The sequence below is a fragment of the Camellia sinensis genome, chromosome 8, assembly GCF_055761805.1.
Source record: "Camellia sinensis isolate YWXY chromosome 8, ASM5576180v1, whole genome shotgun sequence".
NCBI lineage: Eukaryota > Viridiplantae > Streptophyta > Magnoliopsida > Ericales > Theaceae > Camellia > Camellia sinensis.
The window spans coordinates 136,194,225-136,215,568 of NC_138968.1; the positions used below are offsets into that span (position 1 = coordinate 136,194,225).

The window sequence follows — 21,344 nt, forward strand, 5'->3', positions numbered from 1 at the left end:
GCTCAGGGAAGGAGGATTTGGTAGTGTTTCAAAATATATTAAGTGATGGCACCAAAGTAGCACCAAGAGCTCACACTTGGGTGGCAATCCAGAAGAAAGATCATCATAAATAAAGCCAAGGGAATAACCTATCTCCATGAGGAATGCAAACTGAAAATATTTCACTCAGATGTCAAACCCCAAAACATCCTCTCAGATGAATACTTCAATGCGGAAATTTCTTATTTCAGATTGTCATAACTAATCGATAAAGACCAAAGCCAAGTTATAGCAACTTCGAGGGGAACACCAGGCTATTTGGCTCCTGAATGGTTGAGCTCAATTATCACAGAGAGTAGATGTCTATAACTTTGGTATCATGGTCTTAGAGATGTTGTGTGGGTGCAAAAATTTAGATAGGAAGATATTAATTTACTAAGTCTATTTAAAAGGAAAGCAAAAGGACTTATCGATATTGTTGACAAAGACAATCATGAAATGCAATTACATGGAACAAAAGTAGTGGAGATGATGAAGGTGGTTGTGTGGTGTCTACGAAGTGATTTTTCCAACATGCCTTCCATGTTGGTTGTGGTTCTGTGGATGTTGAAAATTGCTTGGATTACAACCTTATAAATCCCGTGATACAAAGAACAATTGCAGATGCTGGTCACCAAGAGGATGCCATTGGTGCTTCTTGTACTCACTATCATCTCCATCAGCTCTATCAGAACCGAGGTAAATAAAGAAAACTTCGACAAACAAAATTTTGCAGATTGATTAACTTGGAAACTCACACATATCCTGTGAATAATTACAATTTGATATATGCTTGTGCGTCTTTTTTTTTTTCCCTTTTTATTTCCTATTCAAAAACAAAACACTCTGCCAGACAGACCTAAATAAATACAAAACAGTTTTGGGAGTTCTCCTTGAAGAAGTTAAATTGTAAGAGCCTTTGGTTGTCTTGTCTCTAAATTGAAATTCTACTGTTATATTTCTATGAGATCTAATTCACATCAATTATCTTTCTATAGCAACCGACTGGGCCTGATTGTTTTTCTAACAACTATTTATTTATTTCAAAGTTTCGATATAAACAATTTAGAGTCTTCTAATTTTTTTGAAGGAAATGCCGACCCAATGGCATGCAAATTCTAACTACAACAAACACATCAGACCAAACCAAAATTTCCATTATTGGACACCCAAGAAACCAAGAAACCAATAAACAATTAGAATTGATGAGCTAGTTCCCTGAAGTTTACTTTCAGAAACTACATGCTTTTTCTAAAGAGGATTTAATGGTAACAATATCAATCTCCCATAAGGTATCATACAGCTTCAGTGGTTCGGTATGCTAAAATAGTGTGCACGAGACAAATTTTATATCTCCTCAAATATTCTAATGGACCTTTCGTCATTTACAAAGAATATATGGCTCCGAATAAGTCAGAAACAGACAAGTATTTTGATGCAAGTTAAGGAATTCTCTGAAAACAAAGAGTTTAATGAAGTCATATATGGGGTAAATGCATTCATCAATTGTGTTTCTATGAAAACATCAGAATTTATCTTTGAGATCATTGATTGGCTTATCAAGCAACTTTCCTCCATATAAAATTCATTCAAAAGTACATGAGGAGATGTACCTTTTGACAAGTAAACTCATTCATAAACATATACATGAAAAGTAGTGAGAAATAATATGTAAGACAGCAAAAGGATAATATAACGCCTAAAATATACCTAGAAGACAACATGGCAAGAGAAAATATCAAGCAAGTTCATCAAACCTTCATTGGAAAAGGGCTCTTTTTTTTTTTAATATGTAACTAGTAAGCAAAAAGGACATTAGCCATCTATTTGTCAAAACACTCCACAGTGTATCAAAACCTAAGATACTATTCACTGGTTTCAAAGACAGAGACTACGATTACTAATCTATTCAGAGAAGAGATAGTCAGATTATGCAGCTTACTACTACCGATACTTACATGTTTATGGCCCAAAAACTAGATTGATCCTAATTCCAAAGTGGGAACTCCAACAGGCTACCAGTTATATAAGAAGCTGCAAAAAGAAAATTCCTCTTCAAGGCTATTTCGAGTGTGCTCTCATCGACTTCTTCCTCATTTGTAACTTTAGGCAAAACAGGATCAGTGCTCACTTGACCTTGCAAGTGCCCATTTGATCCATTGAGCAAAACAAGGCTCTCCACATAGGGACTGGCATAAAATGAGCCTTTGACACCACGCATTCCATGTTTCTCAATGCGCTTGCTCTCAGGCTGATACGAAACAATATCTCCACCTCTAGTCCCCATAAGCAATTCGCCACTCTCCCTAAAACCAAACACCAACGTTAAACCTCCCTGAAAGTCAACATTATATTGCTTCGTCCAGGATTCCACAACACCATAGTCTTTCATCACCCATATGGAAACACATTTACAGTTTGCACTATAATCAATAAAACTCACCGCGATCATAGTCCCAACTAAATGAACTCCCAATTGCAACAGGAAATTAGGAGCCACTGTTTCTGGGAGCTCAATCTCATGGAACAATTCATCACCAAAACCAAATGATAAAATCACATTATGGAATTTACCATCCCCAACTCGCTTGTATGCGATCCAATGTGCAAAACCATTCAGAAAAACATGTTCCCAGAAATACTCAACCATATTATATGAATGAACACCACAAGTCAGGGCTTTCCAAGAACCGGTTTTAAGCGAGTAAACCTCAACTTTAGGAAGAGGAATTGCATTTTTTCGCCTCTCAAAGTGAGAAATTCTAACTACCTTATGGTCATTGGTTAGCAAATCGAAGCCAAACCCTAGAACAGACATGTAAGGACTATAGGAATCGAGAGAAAGACTGGGTTTTGGAAGGGCCACATACCGTCGAATCATAGGGTTCCAAAGGATTATATTTTGTTTGTCACCAAACCGATCGTCGGAGAGACAAACCAAGCCATTACAAGTACCAACTATCCTGAAATAGAAGTGGTTTTGAATGGAGAAGTGAATTGGGCGTAGTGGTTGAAGGTTTTGTTGTCGAAACGAAATGAGTAGTGTTCTTGATTGGGATTGAGACAAGTGTATCTGAGTAGGAGCAAGTGAGTGTGAGTGTTGTTGGTGGACTTGTTGAGGTGGCTGTTGATAAAACTAGGGCTGGTGATGAGAGATCGCCATTGTTTCGACACACAAGTGAATCGAAGCAGAGATTTTACAGGTAATCTGGAGAGAATTTCGATCAATACCTCTTCGGGAAAGTAGTCCGACATTGTTGAGGCTATCAGAATGGAGGCTTTTCCCACCCTAGCCCTACCTAAGTTATCTCCCAAATTAAACTTATTTAGTGTGGCCGAATTGCACAGAGTAGGCTGAAGAACACAAAAGGAATAAAATCATAAAAGCGTGATTATAAAATATATTTTTATTAAGAATACGTGATTTCTATTAATATTTTCATCTTTAATTGGAAGTGCGATTTGAAAACACGCTTTTGAAAGCGTGATTTATAATCACGCTTTTAAAGAAAATTTGTGTATAAACGCTTTTAACAGAAAGCCATATAAAATGGCCCATAGAAATTAGTTTGTCCAACGTCTAAAATTAGTAAAAAATTATTTATTATTATTATTATTATTATTGATTTCTCTTCAATCCATATTTTATAATTCACTCAGTCATCTTTTAAATCTTTATATATAAATTATTCATATAAAATATCGTATTGATAAACAATCTTAACTACCAAATTTTATTATTTTAATATTTAAAAATAAATTATCTAATTTTAAAATTATATTTCTCATCCATTATTTTAAGAAAAAAATGATAAAATTATATATACTATTATTAGATCAATTTGATATTTACATAAATAATTTACACATAAATTTTTTTAAAAATAAACAGCATGAATTGTTTAAAGAGTAGTGATTAAAAGCTCTAAAATTAGAGTTTTGATTTAAGTTGTAATGATGTGGCATAAAAAAATAAAAAGAAAACCACAAACAAGCAAGCATAAACATCATATCAAAAATTATTAGACTAAGATTTTATCATTGAATTAATGATCACCACTTATGACTTTAAAAATATAAAAGTAAAAAAGAATATGAAAAAATATAAATTAAATATTTGCTTAATTTACCTTATTATTTTGTTTTTTTTTATTTTTATTTAAATTTATAATTCAAATATAATTTTAAAAAGCTCGATGATGGACAAAAATAAAAACAACAAATTAAAAATTAAAAAAGAAGAAGAAAATAATGGTCTCGAGACCCGCACCCTCCCAGAGAACATTTTGCGCAGTTTCGGAGAGATTTTCACGAGACTTTTCCCAAACTAAGCCCTTATACTAATTTATTTCCCAAACAAAGCCTACTTTCGCAGAATTTTCAAAATATTTGTTGCTCCCTTAAATTTTTGTTGCCAAGAAATATTTAAATAAAACTTCACACAGCATATACAAAGTATCTAATTTGCTAATTACTACTACGAATAGGGAAACAAAATAAAGGTATGACTGTAACACTTATAACATTTCAGAATGACGTAGCTAGTTCAAACATAAGTATCCCACAAAAATAATTTGTGGAAACATTCAACATAACACAATACATAAAATAAAGTGGCGAGTACAATACTTAACAGTTACATAGACAAATATTTGACAAACCTTTCACAAACTCATTGTCGAAAGAGTTATTTTAACACACACAATACATAATTATGGATAACCTAATATAATTTAGTAGATAGATAGATGCCTAATCCTCGCTCAAATCGGCAGCCTCAGAGTCCGAACAATCTGAGAGCTCAAGGTCAGAGAGAAGTACAGGATCCTCCTTGACATCCTTGATAGCCTCACAATTTGGTGTTGTTCCGTTCTTCATGGCATCCGACTTAAGTATAAATAGTTTCATATCGCGGGCTGACCTATGGCGCATTTGAGAAATCTCAAGTCGAAGTCTTTCACATAGTCGATCAACATTATCTGGATCTTCTTTTTGGATCTCAACTGAACGTGCTTTTGGCACCTTCAGTCTATTTTCCCGACATAATCTTTCCATTTGCACTCGCTCTATAAATAGTGCGGACCACTTTAGAAGTCTAGCGCCTGCTAAACCATATCATGTTTGATTATCAGATGGATCCTCCACGAAACCACATGGATCTCGATAGTACTTGGGCATGACAAAATGTCGATTCCCAAACCTATCATGATAAGCACAAGAGGTATCTAACAAAGCAAACGGTGTTTCAACTTCAGCATCGCCACTTCCCATTCCCGTTCCTCTTCCTCGGCGTGAACTCTCACCTCTTTCGAAGTTCCTACCCCCTGCTAGTCCCCTTCCCGTTCCTCTTACCTCTGCGATTCCTACCCCCTGCCGTGAATGTATACTCTATTTGATTTTTACTCAATAAATGAATGATAGTTTCCTATGGAGAACTGAGTGGAAAGGTTGTGTGTTTACCATCACTCCTTCAGTCCTTTATATAGTTGTTCGTCAACACTATTGCCATGTGGTCGTATTAATGTGACTAGTAATTCAAATATGAAATATGAGGAAAAAAACAAAGCATCTAAGTCGCGTTGCACAAAGTCACGTGCCATTAAAAGCCCACATATTTATGCGTAATAAACAATCAATGCTAAACACGCTCCACACAATTAGTACTTCAATCGTCACTCGAAGGTGACTACTCACTTTTTCAAAAAAGACTAATCATCCGTACGCTGTTTACTGTGGCCATGTGAACTTGTCCATTTCATTTAGTCCTTTAATTTATTACGTCTGTTAAAGTCACTGCATCACTGCATGATTGAGAAATGTTGGACGTATCATTGCGACAACTTTGACGAGACTACTCACTATATGAAAAAAGCAAGAGGCCATACCATAGCTACTGTGCTCATGTGAACTTCAACAATTCATAATGGGATAAGGGGGTGTCAGAACAAAACAACAAAACAATTAAACCCTTTGTGTTTAAAAAGCCACCCTATGCAGCTTTACATAGATTCATCAACCTTGAAGAGAAAATATTATAGAGTTGGAATGTATTGAAGATTAATTTGTAGTAGAGTACTTATAGATGGGTTTTTCGATGTATAGAACTTGAAAGTGTTGCAGATAAAAGCTAGCCTAGTATGCAGACAAGAACAACACCGACTTAAATCAACACATAGTTAACTTGAAATTAAATTGGTTAAATTTCTCCAATTAAATTAAATTAAATATGTAAGGTGAAAAGTGAAATTAAATGTCTAAGCGGATTTGAACTTTGCTTAAAACCTTCAGATATGCACTGAGTAGTCAATAAAAGTCAAAGTGATAACTCCTATAAAGTTGATGCATAGTTGTTCGAATCATAAAGGTTGATGTGACAACTCTTTTACAATAATTTTAAACATACAACTACCATGTGAACATCCTGAAGTATCAGTACTTCATTGTCGGCATGTGAGTTTAGAGTTTATATGACATGAATACTTGCGTCCATCTCCATTTTGAATTTGTGCATGTTGCAACAATTGTGTATATGTGGCATAAATATCGCATCATACCACAACGAAAGTTTTATAGATATATCGAGCGATATCATCATGAGATATACGGTGATTGATCTATATTCAGCAATAGGTCGCCATTGGGTTGCAGATGGATATGAATTTCAATACCCATTAAATCCAAATTTGCGTTACTCACATGCCGCTGTCAGTACCATGAGAGCTGAGTGGGAATTTCGCATAACTCGAGCAAGCATTCTCATTGAACTTTGTCGTGAAGTTAATATTAAATTTCCTCACCGGTTAGCCATGCGTATGCCAATTGACACTTCACAATTGTTGCAAAGGGCATTGCATCGTATCCATGACGAAGTTAATCACATAACCCAACATTTGCAAAGGTCCGAACTAATGAAGACCACAAATGAGCGTGCCGAAGATGGGTTAATGAATGATGCGCACCAGTACTTCACCTGGAGCATGGATGCTATGTATGAATCTGACATTGAGATGTCAGATGATGATGATAATGAATGAAATTATTTTGATGAATGACCAAACTATTTATCTTGTAATGGATTTGTAATGCTTATCCACGACTTATCAATGAAGGGAGAAATTTCAATAGTTTTTGAATAGTTCTTGTAATTCTACAAATAACAATTACCTTTGCTTTCTCTCCGTTATTATTATTTTGAAGAACACTAATTGAACTAGGCTTTGATGATTTTATGCATTATTGAAGTGAAATATAATGATGATACTGAATGAACTTGGTTGCATGTATGACCAAACGTTTTCATTCATTGTAATGGCTTTGCAATGCTTATACATGAGTTATCAATATGAAGAGAAATTCGTAACAAATCTTGACATGTGTACTTATAAATGTAGTGATTTCATAAACTTCATCTTCATATAACAAATAGTTGAAATACATCCGTAACCTAGATGAACAACAACATTGTCTTACACCCCAATAATGAAGATACGACACAACATACAAACATATATGAAAGATAAAGGTGTTTGATTTCTCATTCCTCATCTAACATGTAGTAGTCAGAGAGATATTTTTCATTGTTTAAGACATTATTTAGCTCAATTACTATCAATTCTCTGTTGCTTGCTTCTGCCATTTCGGTGGCTAGCTGAAGCATAAAATATCAATATCTCCGCATCAACATTTTGTTGTTCTCCTTCTTAATTCTACTAATTGCTTTTTCATAATCACTCACATTTCGTCTAGCCATGGTCAATGAACGACAATGAGGTATTGGTGCCCCAAAGTTATGTAGATCATTAAACAATTCTTCTTGCTCCGTTATCCTGAATGCTCATTCTGCTCGGATACCAGCATAATAATCCTTTAGACTCGAGTACTTTTCGCTCTTATAGTCATAAGTAAATAGAGGTAGTAGCCACACTTTTGGATTTCTTTGATGGCGGGAACTTCCTGCACCTCTTGAAGACATTGTTTATTAAAAAAAAAAACCTTAGGCCTAAAAGAATAATAATTGTAGATATATTATTATTGTTATGACTTGAACAAACATCATACTTGGGGTAGCGCTATTTATAGACATGTAAAAGAGATGACTTGGTGACGATAATTGAGATGTTGGGGCGCTGTGGAAGAAGTGATACCCATGATATTATTTTATCTTATTCATTTCATGCAATCCTGAGTAATATGTTGTCCGTGACTTTGTGTACCCATGATGCAATCACTTTGGCAGACTTAATCAGCATTCAATTCATTATAGTTGCTTTTCTGACACCCCTCATCCCACTATGACAAGCTCAAGTAACATGGCTTGTTTTGGTGTTGTAGTGAGCAATCGCATCAGACATGCACTTGCAGACCAAAATTAAAATTTCATAAAGTTAGAAACGATAGCAGAAAATGAACGGACGTGGTTGTCAGATAAAATAATAATTGTGGGTCGTCTTTTTCACAATGCAATCCTTTCATACATATTCGAGCAGTGAGTTGTCAAATTAATCAGTAATGCAGTGAGTTGTCACATCGCCACAGTAAACTGTTTTCTGATGGTTCCTTTTTTAATACACTAAGTAGTCACTTCGAACTGACGATTTCAGTACAAATTGGTATTTGCAAAAAATTATAAATTAAATCATAAAATGAAACAGAGGCTTTAATTTTCTTTGTTTTTAAAGCAATACTGTTCATAAACAACTATGAAACAGAGTGTAGGTAAATACACAACCTTCTAACTCCTTTGACCTACAAAACTATCATTGACTTTTTCACCAAAACAATGTTCAAAACAAAGCAAAATAAAACAAAACAAAATAGTTGCCTTTATGAGGCCTGGCATCCCACTACAAAACAAAATAATATAATGGCTACCTGATATGTAAAAAAGATTGGTACTACAGCCTATATTTTATCTTATTTTCACTTTACGAAACTTTAGAGTCATCCCATTTTCTCCTCTTTGCATTTTCTTCTTCTTTTATTATTTGGTAAATTACACTTACATCCCTTGAGATTTTTGATAAATATAGAAATCTCTCCTGTAATTTTAATAATTATAAAAATCTCCCATACTTTAACTGACAATATCAAGATTCTCTCATTTTTATACTGTTGTCCACCCAACTAACCGAAGTTGCTGATGTCATCAAAAATAAATACTGAAATGCCTATAATACCCTTAAGTGTCTTGAAATGCCCATGAGCTAAGTTACATGAGATAAAACTGAAATTGTTTTCTCAGTTGCAGACAGCATTGTGAAACACATCCATAGTTAAGTAAGAAGATATGAAACATGTACCTCAGTCAAAAACTTCTGTTGCTTGGGATTCATCTAATACTGAGGGGAGTAAAGTTGAAATACAATTTCAAACCGGGCATGAGAATGAGTCACCCACTAATATTTGGAGTTGTAAAAAAAATAGTGAGTCCAATGGTGGCAACAAGTGAGTTGTTGAAAAAAATCAGATTTTCAGGAACGACACAACGTCAAAGGCGAATGGCTGAGGGTCCAGTAGAGGGGGTTGGGGTTCTTCGACTGAAGAGGACCACAGTAAATTTGAATTACAGTTGCAGACAGGATGGCAAAAAGATTCACCAAGCGATTCCTAGAAGAAGTTGAGTAAGAATGATGTCCACAATGATGATAGGAATGAAGGAATGGGGGGTTGGCAAGAAATAAAATTTGGGAGCTGGAGAAACTGTTTATTATTAAAGACGGAATATTGGCTTCATTCCAACTTACAGAGAAGCTCAATTCTTTTTCACAAATAAAAAATTTCTTCTTCATGATTGAACTTCCATTAATTAAGAACCTGTTCATAGTACTAGATGAACCTGTTTTGCAAGCTCGTAACCCAATTGACATGTGGATAGAAGAGATAATTGGGGATCAGGGCCTACGGTGTCCAAATCAAGTGGTTGGTCCAATTGGGGAGCTAATATAGTCCAGTAAGAAGATGTAGAACATATACCTCAGTCAAAAACTTATGTTGCTTGGGGTTCATCCAATACCGAGGGAAGTAAATTTGAAATACAATCTCAAACCGGGCATGAGAATGAGTCACCCACTAATATCTAGAGTTATAATAAAACTAGTGAGTCCAATGGTGGCAACGAGTGGGCTGTTGAAAAAAATCAGATTTTGGGGAACGACACAACGTCAAAGGCAAATGGCTGAGGGTCCAGTAGAGGGGGTTGGGGTTTTTCGACTGAAGAGGGCCACAGTAAAGTTGAATTAGAGTCGCAGACAGGATGGCAGAAAGATTCACCAAGCGATTCCTGGAAGAAGTTGAGTAAGAATGATGACCACAGTGATAATGGGAAGAAAGGAATTGGGGGTTGGCAAGAAACAAAATTTGGGAGCTGGAGAAACTATTTATTATTAAAGACGAAATACTGGCTTCATTCCAAATTACAGAGAAGCTCAATTCTCTTTCACAAATAAAAAATTTCTTCTTCATGATTGAACTTCCATTAATTAAGAACTTGTTCATAGTACCAGATGAACCTATTCTGCAAGCTTGTAACCCAGTTGACATGTGGACAGAAGAAATAATTGGGGGTGTTGGTCCAATTGGGGAGCTCATACAGTCCAGTAAGAAGATGTATAACATGTACCTTAGTCAAAAACTTCTATTGTTTGGGGTTCTTCGAATATTGAGGGGAGTAAAGTTGAAAGACAATCTCAAACTGGGCATGAGAATGAGTCATCCACTAATATCTGGAGTTGTAATAAAAATAGTGAGTCCAATGATGGCAACGAGTGGGCTGTTGACAAAAATCAAATTTTGGGGAACGACACAACGTCAAAGGCAAATGGCTGAGGGTCCAGTAGAGGGGGTTGGGGTTCTTCGAGTGAAAAGGGCCACAGTAAAGTTGAATTACAGCCGCAGACAGGATAGCAGAAAGATTCACCAGGTGATTCCTGGAAGAAGTCGAGTAAGAACAATGACCACAGTGATGATGGGAAGGAAGAAATGTGGGGTTGGCAAGAAACAAAATTTGGGGGCTAGAGAAACAATCTCATTTGCAAGCTGTTGGTCTAGTTGCGGGGTTAATCTATTCTATTATTAAAAGGGAACACCAATTTTGGTGTCATGAAGCCTGGCTTAGAATTTTTTTTTTCTATTTTTCCTAAAATGACCATAACTTGTTAAATAATCTATTATTTTAAAACTTATATCAATTTGTAATTAAGGGTCAAATCGTAAATTACTAACTCAGTAAATCACTTCCACTTTTCTACTTCCCACATTTCAGAAACTGCAGTGTAGTTCCACGTTTCACCATCTTCTCTCTTTTTTATTTATTTATTTATTTTATATTTTAAATTTATAACAAACTATTGTGTAAGTTCCACATTTCACCTTCTTGACTCTATTCAAAAACTAAAATTTGTTTCTTTTTTTGGAGAAAGACTATTCAAGTATTCAAGAACTTTTTTATTTCTTTCTTTCTTTCTTTCTTTCTTTTTTTTTTTTTTTTTTTTTTTTTTTTGGTGTGGAGAAAGACTATTGAAGAACATTGCAATCTTATAGTTTTGTTGCAAGTTGATAGAGTGGTTGTTCAAAATATATATCAATTGCTCATCTCGCACGGTAAGTGTAATATTGTTAATTATAATTTTTATCTTCTTCATTAAAAAGTTTCATTATGTAATTAGGTTTTTTGGGGGGAAAAAAGCAGAGTATTAAAAATTTGTGTGTTTGTTTTCTTAATGTTGTATGTGTGTGTGTGTGTGCACGTGCTGTTTAAAAAAATCAATGTTTTTAAAATTTCTATTATATTATCAGGTTCTGTTCCTTTTTTTTTTGGGGGAGTTTTCTATAATCTTAAATTTGTGTGTGTGTGTGTGTGTGTGTTTAAAAAAAAAAGTGTTCTTAAATTTTCTATTATGTTATCAAATTCTTTGGGGAAAAAAAGTACAGAAAAAGAAATAAAATTTATTTATTTATTTATTGTTTTTTTTGTAAAGAAATAATTCATTGTTTTTAAAAAAAAATTTAAAAAAAAAACTGTTTAAAAAAATATATAGTTTATTATTGTAAAACGAAAATCTATATGGTATCAAATCCAACACAACTTCAATCTGTTATGTATATAATCACCATGTTTAAACCCATTTGCACCATTTTCTTTCTCTCAAATTTTTTTGAACTAAAACTTTTTTCTCTCTCAATCTTCTTTTTATTTTATCTATTGACGCAAAATATATTAGTTAATAACTACGTATTCACTTTTTACGAGTAATTTAGTCATATTGTTTGACCCATTGTGACATCATTATTTGAATATTTTAAGTATTTAGGAAAGCCTCAGAATAAGAATCAAAAATTGTAAAATTCTGTTTTGGAATAAATAAATATAGCACATTTACATCCTCTGTACAAGTTTGATTTACAAAAACTATAAATAAAAAATACTATACACTCCATATCACACCCTCTAATGCCTTAACTTGCCCTCAGTCCCACAACCCTGACCATGGACCTCCCTTCTCGGTCTCCTGCCATAGACTCTCTGAATATGTTGCTCCCCCAATCGCAAATGCGAATCCTGTGGCACTCCCTCCCCTGTATGTGGCCCTCCAACGACTGCCTGTGGAGCCTGTGATTGTGACCCTCCCTCTCCTGCCTGTGATGCCTCTGATTCTCCCTTTGGCACAACATCGGATACTGCTGTGAGCTGTGAAACTCCCTCATATGGTGCAACTGTATCACGATCTGCAACTGGACCTCAACCTCTGCCTCTGCCCACACCCCGACCTCGGCCACGACGTCCGTCACGACCATAACCTCGGCCTCTCCCTCGCGCTCTGGGGGGGGGGCTCAATATAGACCTCATCTTGAGCGTGGGAGATGTCAGTGAGAACTACATCATGTGTAGTCGTGGTCGCGGTCGAACTAGTCCCTACAAAAGTAGGTGTATGTAGTATGGGAATATGTGATGTACATGTATCAACTCCAACACTACACGCACTGGAATTGTGTGGTGGTAGTAACTAGGTGGGTGGCGTAACAACCTCATGCATATATCGGGAAGGTGTCCAATCAAGGTAAACTACATAAGGTATGCGAGTATGCTGGGTAGGATGTACATGGAGGGAATCTGGAGATATGTATGGGGTAGTATACAGTGGGGTCACTGATGTCCAAGGACCTGATATGGTCGGCGCTGAAGTGGAAGGCACTGACGTGGATGGCACTGATGTGTCTGGAGCAGTTGTTGCACTCTGTACACCGTAGTGGCCAAAATATAGACGATCCCCCCGATAGGCATGCTGGATCGCCTCGTAGAATAAGTCCAAATCCCTCCAACGGCCTACAAGGCATGCTGTCCATCAGCCAAGTGATATGACCTCTCAACTCTAACCACCTGAACAAAAATCCGAACGTATCAAGCTACAATTGACTGAAAGTAAATCAATTATGATCTTAATAATTATCTAACACATACTATGATACTCACCAATGCCTCAGGAGATGGCCCAACTCCCTGATATCCGGACTTAGGTGGCTCAGATTACCGACTAGTAAACGTATATGTCGCCGATACCACAACTTATAAGGGTCGGACGACGGGAGTACCTCATCGCTCTAGTCAACCTGTACGATAGTGTCCCGATGAGCATCCCACTGTTGTATATACCGCATGTAAAATAGAGTCCAGTCAATGCTAACTCAGCCACGCCTATCAGTCGAATACAACCGCCACTCAGTGTCGAACCGGTCCGGCACGGACTGGACCTGACTAAACTGTCGGAGAACACGATTAGGGAAATGCCACTCAACCACGTCAAAACAAATAAGTGGCACTCTCGCCATCTGTATCTCCTAGCCTAGTCGGTAGTAGTCTGGCAGCGTACTGAGGACCCCAGCATACGGCTTCCATATAAACTACAACAACGACAAGTATATTGAAATTCGCTAGTGAACTCAAAACATATACAATGAACAAGACAACTAAAATTCAATAAATTTCAAACCTCGCTCTCGATCATCCAGTCGAACTGGTCTCTATAAACGACAACTACATGGGTCGATATGACCTCATAGCCGAAGTCAACCCTTCACCGACTGCCTCGAGGTCCGGGTGGCAACTGCTGCTCTCCCTGTCCCATGAGAAGCTCCTCAGGCGCAACCACTTGCCGCATAGACGGGGCAATGCGAATGAATCTCTCTCATGCCCAAATCTGCAATAGTTTGAACCCAATTACAATACTGATATATGTCATACAACATGAATTGACATGTACTAAAATTCTTACTAACCTGTAGCAAGACAAGTGGTCCTCCGATCTCCTTCGCACCCACCTGAGTCGCTCGACACAACATCCTATACAAGCATGCCAAAGCCGCGCCACCCCAGCTGTACTCACCGATCTCGTCGATGTCTCTTAGCAGTGGCAAGTACATAAGCTTGAGTAGGTTCTGTGACTTATCAGGGAGAAGTACCCCCCAATAAGCCACAGAATATATGCTCGGGCATGTTGTCGTACCAACTTATCTGGCGCCTGCTCTGGAAGAGGACCAAAATGCTTAGCTAGCCACCTCACCCTTAGTCTACCTGCCTGTAAGTCTGCAGGTGTAGGTGCTACTCCCAATAGCTCACTACAAAGCGCTATCCACTAGTCCCTCGTAAATGGTGAGTCAATACTAGTAACTTATAGCGATTCCGATTTTCCCTTTCTGTATTTATTGTTTTCCGGACTTTGGTTCCGTGATGTTGGTGGTTGTATACCTTGTTGTCATCCTTTAATTCCGCATGTTTGAGTTTTAGGATGTATTGGGCAGGGTTGTTACAGGTTGGTTAGGCCTTGGTTTCAATTCCTTGTTGTCCAGTTTTTAGGAGGTCCGCTCGAGCGGGTCTTCTTGCGCTCGAGCGGAGATTGCACACTCCCAGTATTTTGGTGCTCTGCAAAACTTCTGTAGGTGTGATTTCTACGCTCGAGCGGATTTCCTGCGCTTGAGTGGGTAGTACATTTTTGGTGTGAGTTCTGGAAGGGAGAAATCTACGCTCGAGCGAACTGGTTTTCGCGCTCGAGCGGATGTACTTTATTCTTGTGTCTTGGCACTCGAGCGGGTCTTCTTGCGCTCGAGCGTGTCTAGATTTTTGTGCGTGACGCTCGAGCGTCCGGTTCTCCGCTCGAGCGGGAATGTCGTATATCAGAAGGCAGTTAGGCATTTTTGAATCACTTTTTACATTCACTCTCTCTCTCTCTTACTTTCCCAAAACCGATTTTGAGAGCCTCTCTCTCTAGAAACTCCCTTTTCTCTAGGGTTTGATCTAGTTAGAGTGCTTCCATTTCCTTTGGCCTTTGTAAAAGTGGTGTTGATCGTCGAGGGCTTCGTGTTGATCCGTGGATCTTGGAGTTTGGAGCATTTTGGTTTTCTTCATCTCCTTCCCTTGGGCTCCGAATTTGAGGTAGGGATTCCTACTCACTCTTATGGGTTTTGATCTAGATATTGAGTTTTGTATAAATGGTTTTGGGTTTTGGAAACTAGGGTTTCAAATGCATAATTTTGAAAAGAGGGTTTTGTTCATTTTGGACCATAAACGTGTATTTGGTTTCAAAATGAGTATGTTGATGTTGTTGGTAGTACTTGGACTCTTGGAGTCAATATTGAGAATAAGGGGAATTATGCCATGTTTGGGTATATTTGGGTCATTAGTGTAATTAATGGCATTTGTTGAGAAAATATGGAATTGAGTTGAATATAATGAAATTGGTTCATTATGAGATGGATTAGTGAAGTTGGAATTATTAATCGCTCACTTTTGGAAATATGGATAAATTATCTGTTGACGCATTTATTATCTGTTTAGAAATAATTGCCTTGGGCTACCGGTGGAGGGTAGTTGTGATTGTTGTAGACAATGCATGATGATTAGACAAACTAAAACTAATCAATGGAATGTGTCATCATACATGACAGTTGAAAGAACACATTAACTTTATGTATTGTTTGATGACGTATATGATAATTGTTTATATGCATTGTGTTGTGTGGGAGGAGATAGGGGATGCACTCTACGGTTTAGGGGAAGATAGGGGATGGACCTCTAAACCGGTTAACGTTTGGGAGAAGATAAGGGATGGACTCCGGTGATACAGCTCATATGCTTATCCGTTGAAGTGTTAATATAGCTCATATGCTTATCTGTGGAAGTGTTGATATAGCTCATAAGATTATCTGTTAAGATGGTGATACAGCTAGTATGCTTATCTATTGTGAAATGGGAAACGTTTAATATAACTTATTATCTCATTTAGAGTGTTTGGCCAGGTTCTGAGCCATGGTAGTGAATTGAGAATTGAATAAGAAATGGAAAATGAAATGAAACATGGTCACAGTTGTCATGTAATGGAAATGGTTTATGAATTGACCTATGTGAGTCAAACATTTATAAATTGCTAATGTCTTAGTTACTGCACATATTGTGTTTAACATATCTCTATTGGGCATTGGCTCACCCTTTATGGGACATCATTTTCAGGTACAGGTAACATGCCACCTCCAAGGACATATCTTGGATGGTTATAGGAGTTGAAGACTCTTTTTGATTATTTTGTTTGTATTACATGTATGTCAAGCCCAGGTCTTATTTGTATAGAGTTAGTACTCTTCTTTTTTTTTTTGTAACCAAGTGTTGACTTGGAAAGCTGTAAGCCCGTAGGGCATTTGCTTTTGTTGTTAACATGTAATACTGTTGTAAGAACTACTCCGATGAATAGAAAGGTGTTGATTTCTCTTATACCATTGCATGTATAAAATGATGGGTTTTATGAATTTTTTTCGAGGGCGTTACATAACTGCTCGGCTGTCAATCCATAGACCATATAGGACAGATACGTCATACAATGTGACCGTGGCCTCTCCGATCGAAAGATGGAATGTATGAGTCTCCGTGCGCCACCTCTCGACCAGAACAGTGATGAATGAGTGGTCCAGTCTAATATGACCAATACAGTAGACACCACAGAATTATGTGCGTAGTATATACTGCAGGACTTTATGGTCCAACGGATGCTCCCATAGGCTAGAATCTGCTCGGCGGCATGTCAACGTTGTCCGTGCCTCCTCCTACATAACAAAATGACCAGTTTAAATAATAGCATTATCATGTAAGGTAGAACAAAATGAAGGGTATTTTAATTGTAAGCATAAAGTCCAACAAACATTATTGTATACCAGATGTGTCCATATACTATCGGCCCGATGTAGATGAATGAGAAGTGGGACCTCCTTAGGTAAATGTGCCAAGAAGCCTGTACAAGTGAAATACTAGATTATAACAATAAAACTCTAATTTAATCATGACAAAAAAACTCTAATTATTCCATAAATTACGATTTGTAAAAAGAAAGTATGCTCAGCTATTTCAAAATTTAAATTTGTGTGATACTATATATGGAAGCAATTCACTAAAATCTAATTATTTTTTATTTCAAAAAACTCTATTGGTTAACTGTAATTTAACTATAACAATTAAACTCTAATTATTCCATACATGACGACTTCTAAAAGAAAAATGTGCGTAGTTGTTTTAAAATTATAAATTTGTGTGCCACTAATATGGAAGCAATTCACTAAAATCTAATTATAATCATAAAAAAATTCTAATTATTCCATAATTTATGATTTTTAAATATATATATATATATATATTTCTATTTTAAGATTTAAAATTATGTGCCATTAAATATGATAAACATTTTAATAGAATCTACCGTTATCTATGCTATAACTAATATAGAAATCTTTTTCAAAATAATTTTAGGACCTTAGTTACATAAGCTTAATAATGACCATGAACATAGTGCAATAACATGTGGATAGTTTTCCTATATAAATATTTGCCAAAAAATTGAATGAGAAAATTTTGTTTAAAAAATAGGTTGATGATTACATTTATGGCATATTTGACAAAACTTAATTATTGATTTTGTAATGCTAAAAGTTTCAATAAAGTATAAAATTTTTAAATTACACAAATTTATTCATAAATTGTAAATGTGAAAAATGCATGGAGCATTTGAAAATATTAAATTTTCAAATGGTAGAAGAACTATTTGATTAAGTATAGAATTTTTTAATACACATTTTCAATCAAGTACACAATAAAAAACTTAGGCCTATGTGCTACAATTAAATTTTTTTGCATACATATTTAGTTTAATTTATTTGCTTAGTGTATTAGTTGTAATTTTTTTTAATACAAAACAATTAAAATATATAAAAAATTAAAAATTAAAAATGATCTATTTAGAGTTCAAATTAAGAAAATGACTTTAGGGTTTGCAAAATTTTGCAATTGGTCTAACCTCTGAAACATTAGTAAATATAATTAATTAATAGTTTAACATGGGGTCATTTGCATTACAAGCTAAAAATTCACGTGGGCTGTCCAATTACAATCTCACAATTAAAAAGCACAACCATTTTACAATTTCACAATTCACGAAACTCATGTAAACATTACATAGTCTTCATCAACCAAGCTGCGCCAGACATATCTGTCTGTCATGACCTATCTGCTGGCACTCACTGCAACGAGCAGTCAAATGCCTATCTGATATATCCATCTCATTCGGAATATGAGACATAGATTTATGACCCCATTTTACTTCTCGCAGACAATGTACATTAGGCATTAAGGTCCATTGCGAATCATTCCAATAATCTTGATGTGGTATTGGCTTGAATTTAGTTTCCCAAACCCTCATGTATACAGGAAGCCTATATACTGGATCAACGTACTCGAATGGATTGTCACCGCATTCAGACATAACAGCGAGCATATGGGAACATGGATAGTATCTTGTCTCGTATTTGCCACAACTGCATGTGGGTTGATTTCATGCGCACAATTTGTGTATTGCGAACTCTTTCATGGCGAAAAGATGTTTGTACCTCAAATACGCGGCGGGGCCTATCAGACATTATTGATAGAAACTAATCAAGTTCATGTTTTTAGGTGTAATTAACTTCACAACATAATAAGCACAATTTAGTTTACATTACAAACTAACCTGTCATACAATATCAACTGGAAAGTATTTCCCCTTGCGATGCCCTCCTGAATAGTTTTTTCATCTCTCTAGGGTATTGAAACTCATTCCATACATCTATTTCTGCTTGGGCTCCCATCTTGTCAAAATATTTTACAAGCCGTCAAAATGTAAACTCAACCATAGCTGAGATAGCTAGGTTCCTTGCACCTTTCAAGACACTGTTAAAGCACTCTGCGTCATTGCTAGTCAATAACCCCCACCGATATTCCCCGTCATATGCAAGGGCCCACTCTACAGGATTCATCTTGCGGACCCAATCGATGGCATATTGGTCGATGGCATGTATCTGTTCTAAGTAAGCATTACATTTTCATTGTTGATAAGCACTCCCTGTTTTCCATAGAAGTTGTTTCAGCTCCTTATTTTTAAACTTTGTGTTAAAGTTACTACAAACATGTCGAAGACGGTACTGATGATATCCAATAAATTGGAGCGAGGGATTCAGCCAATGCCGCCTCATAGCAGCTAAAATACTCTCAACTCAATCAGATATCAAAGTCATTCCCTGTCGATCCATGACAATATGTTCCCTGATATTTGAAATGAAGAACGACCAAGACTCCAAACTCTCCATGTCGACAACAGCGAATGCAAGTGGTAATACTTTTCCATTTGCAGTGACGATTGTTGCTACAAGCAATACACTAGTGTATTTGCCGTATAAGAATGTACCATCTATGGTTATAACAGGCCTACAATAGCTGAATCCATCGATGACGGGTTTGAAAGACTAGAAAACAAAGTGGAAGACGGGCATAATGGTTGTACCTCTGGTATATCTATGTTTCCATTGAACGATGGTGCCAGAATTTAGGCAACTGCCTATATGATTCATCCAAATCCCCGAATACCATTCTAATTGCCTTTGACCTTGCATGCCACGCCTTCTTGTATGATATACTACAGTTCATGGTCTTTTTGATATCTTCAATGACATTCTTAATTGGCATATAAGGTTCATTTTGCATACGACAATCAAATATGAGTTGAATTATTTGGGTGTGAACACTATAAACAAACATATATATATAGATATAAATTTATTTTTTATACTCATCGCAACTTGTCCCAAAAGATGAGAAGCAATGTAACTGGAGTCAATATTAGTGTGGTCCCTGTTCATTCGTGGGTATAAACAATGGTGAGGACTCCTGTACTGCTTTATTTCAAAAAGACCATATGTTTTATTAAGAGATGCACGCAACCACCACCTGCAATCGTGCTTGTCAGTAGACACCCAAAGGTCTCACTTGGAGGTTACGACCTTATACTCTCGATTATTCATTGCGTGGTACAATTTCACAGCATGTACAATTTGCTTCTTATTGATAAAAACCATTCCTTTGTCCAACTCTGCATTTTCAGCGTTCCAGATCTGGTTACGGTGAACGACATCACAGCTACTTATGTCAAAATCACCACCCATGTGAATGTTCTCATAAAAAGAGATTTCAGGTCTAGGTGGGATGGGGACATTTTCAGGGTTAACAGGGCCGTCGGCATCATCTTCTTCATCATCATCATCTGATCTGGCCAATAAATTTTCTTCATCACACATTTCATTTTCATCATCGTCTAGGGCGACATCAGGACCATACATGTCATAGTTACCAATATTGTCAGCAAATTGCAAATAGTTCACTATTTCTGCCATACTCCCAGCAACTTCAACTGGAGTGGTATGATAGCTGCAGGTGGGCACATCTTCTGTGTTATTGTGAAATTCATAATCATATCCACCACGTGAATTTGATTCGACACCATGGCCCTCAAATGTCTGTTGTGTGTAGCCCACTGAATAACGTTGATCTGATGCATACATAGGAGACCGAAACGCTGTCATGTCAATCCCTTGTGTAAGCAATGTAGTGAAGGGACGAGAATCCATCTATGTTGTAACGAATTGAATCAAATTGAATTTTTCCCTTATTATTATTATTGTTGTGGTGTCGTGAACCATTCTATTTAAATTGGTGCAAATAAATTGAATTACTTCTTGATTTCGACTTCATAAGGCCCGCCAGGCAAAATTAATTTTTTTTAGTTTTAGTTATAGTGATTCTTGGGTCCTGAGTAATAAATGAGATATAAATTCAATTTTTGAGTTTTATTTGATTAGCCCATACTTAATCATTTTGGTTCATATTTCATTATGTGAATGGTGGGGACCACCTTAAGTCTTTTAAAGTTAATTTATACTTTAATCTCAGTTGGTAATTTTTTTAAATTATTAAACTCTATTCATTTTGG

The 21,344-nt window shown here is 36.3% G+C and overlaps 1 pseudogene; it reads right to left on the minus strand.

The window, feature by feature from the left end:
* Window positions 1-1,756: 1,756 nt before the first annotated feature.
* Window positions 1,757-3,354, minus strand: LOC114312514 (F-box protein At3g07870-like; annotated as a pseudogene).
* Window positions 3,355-21,344: the final 17,990 nt, after the last annotated feature.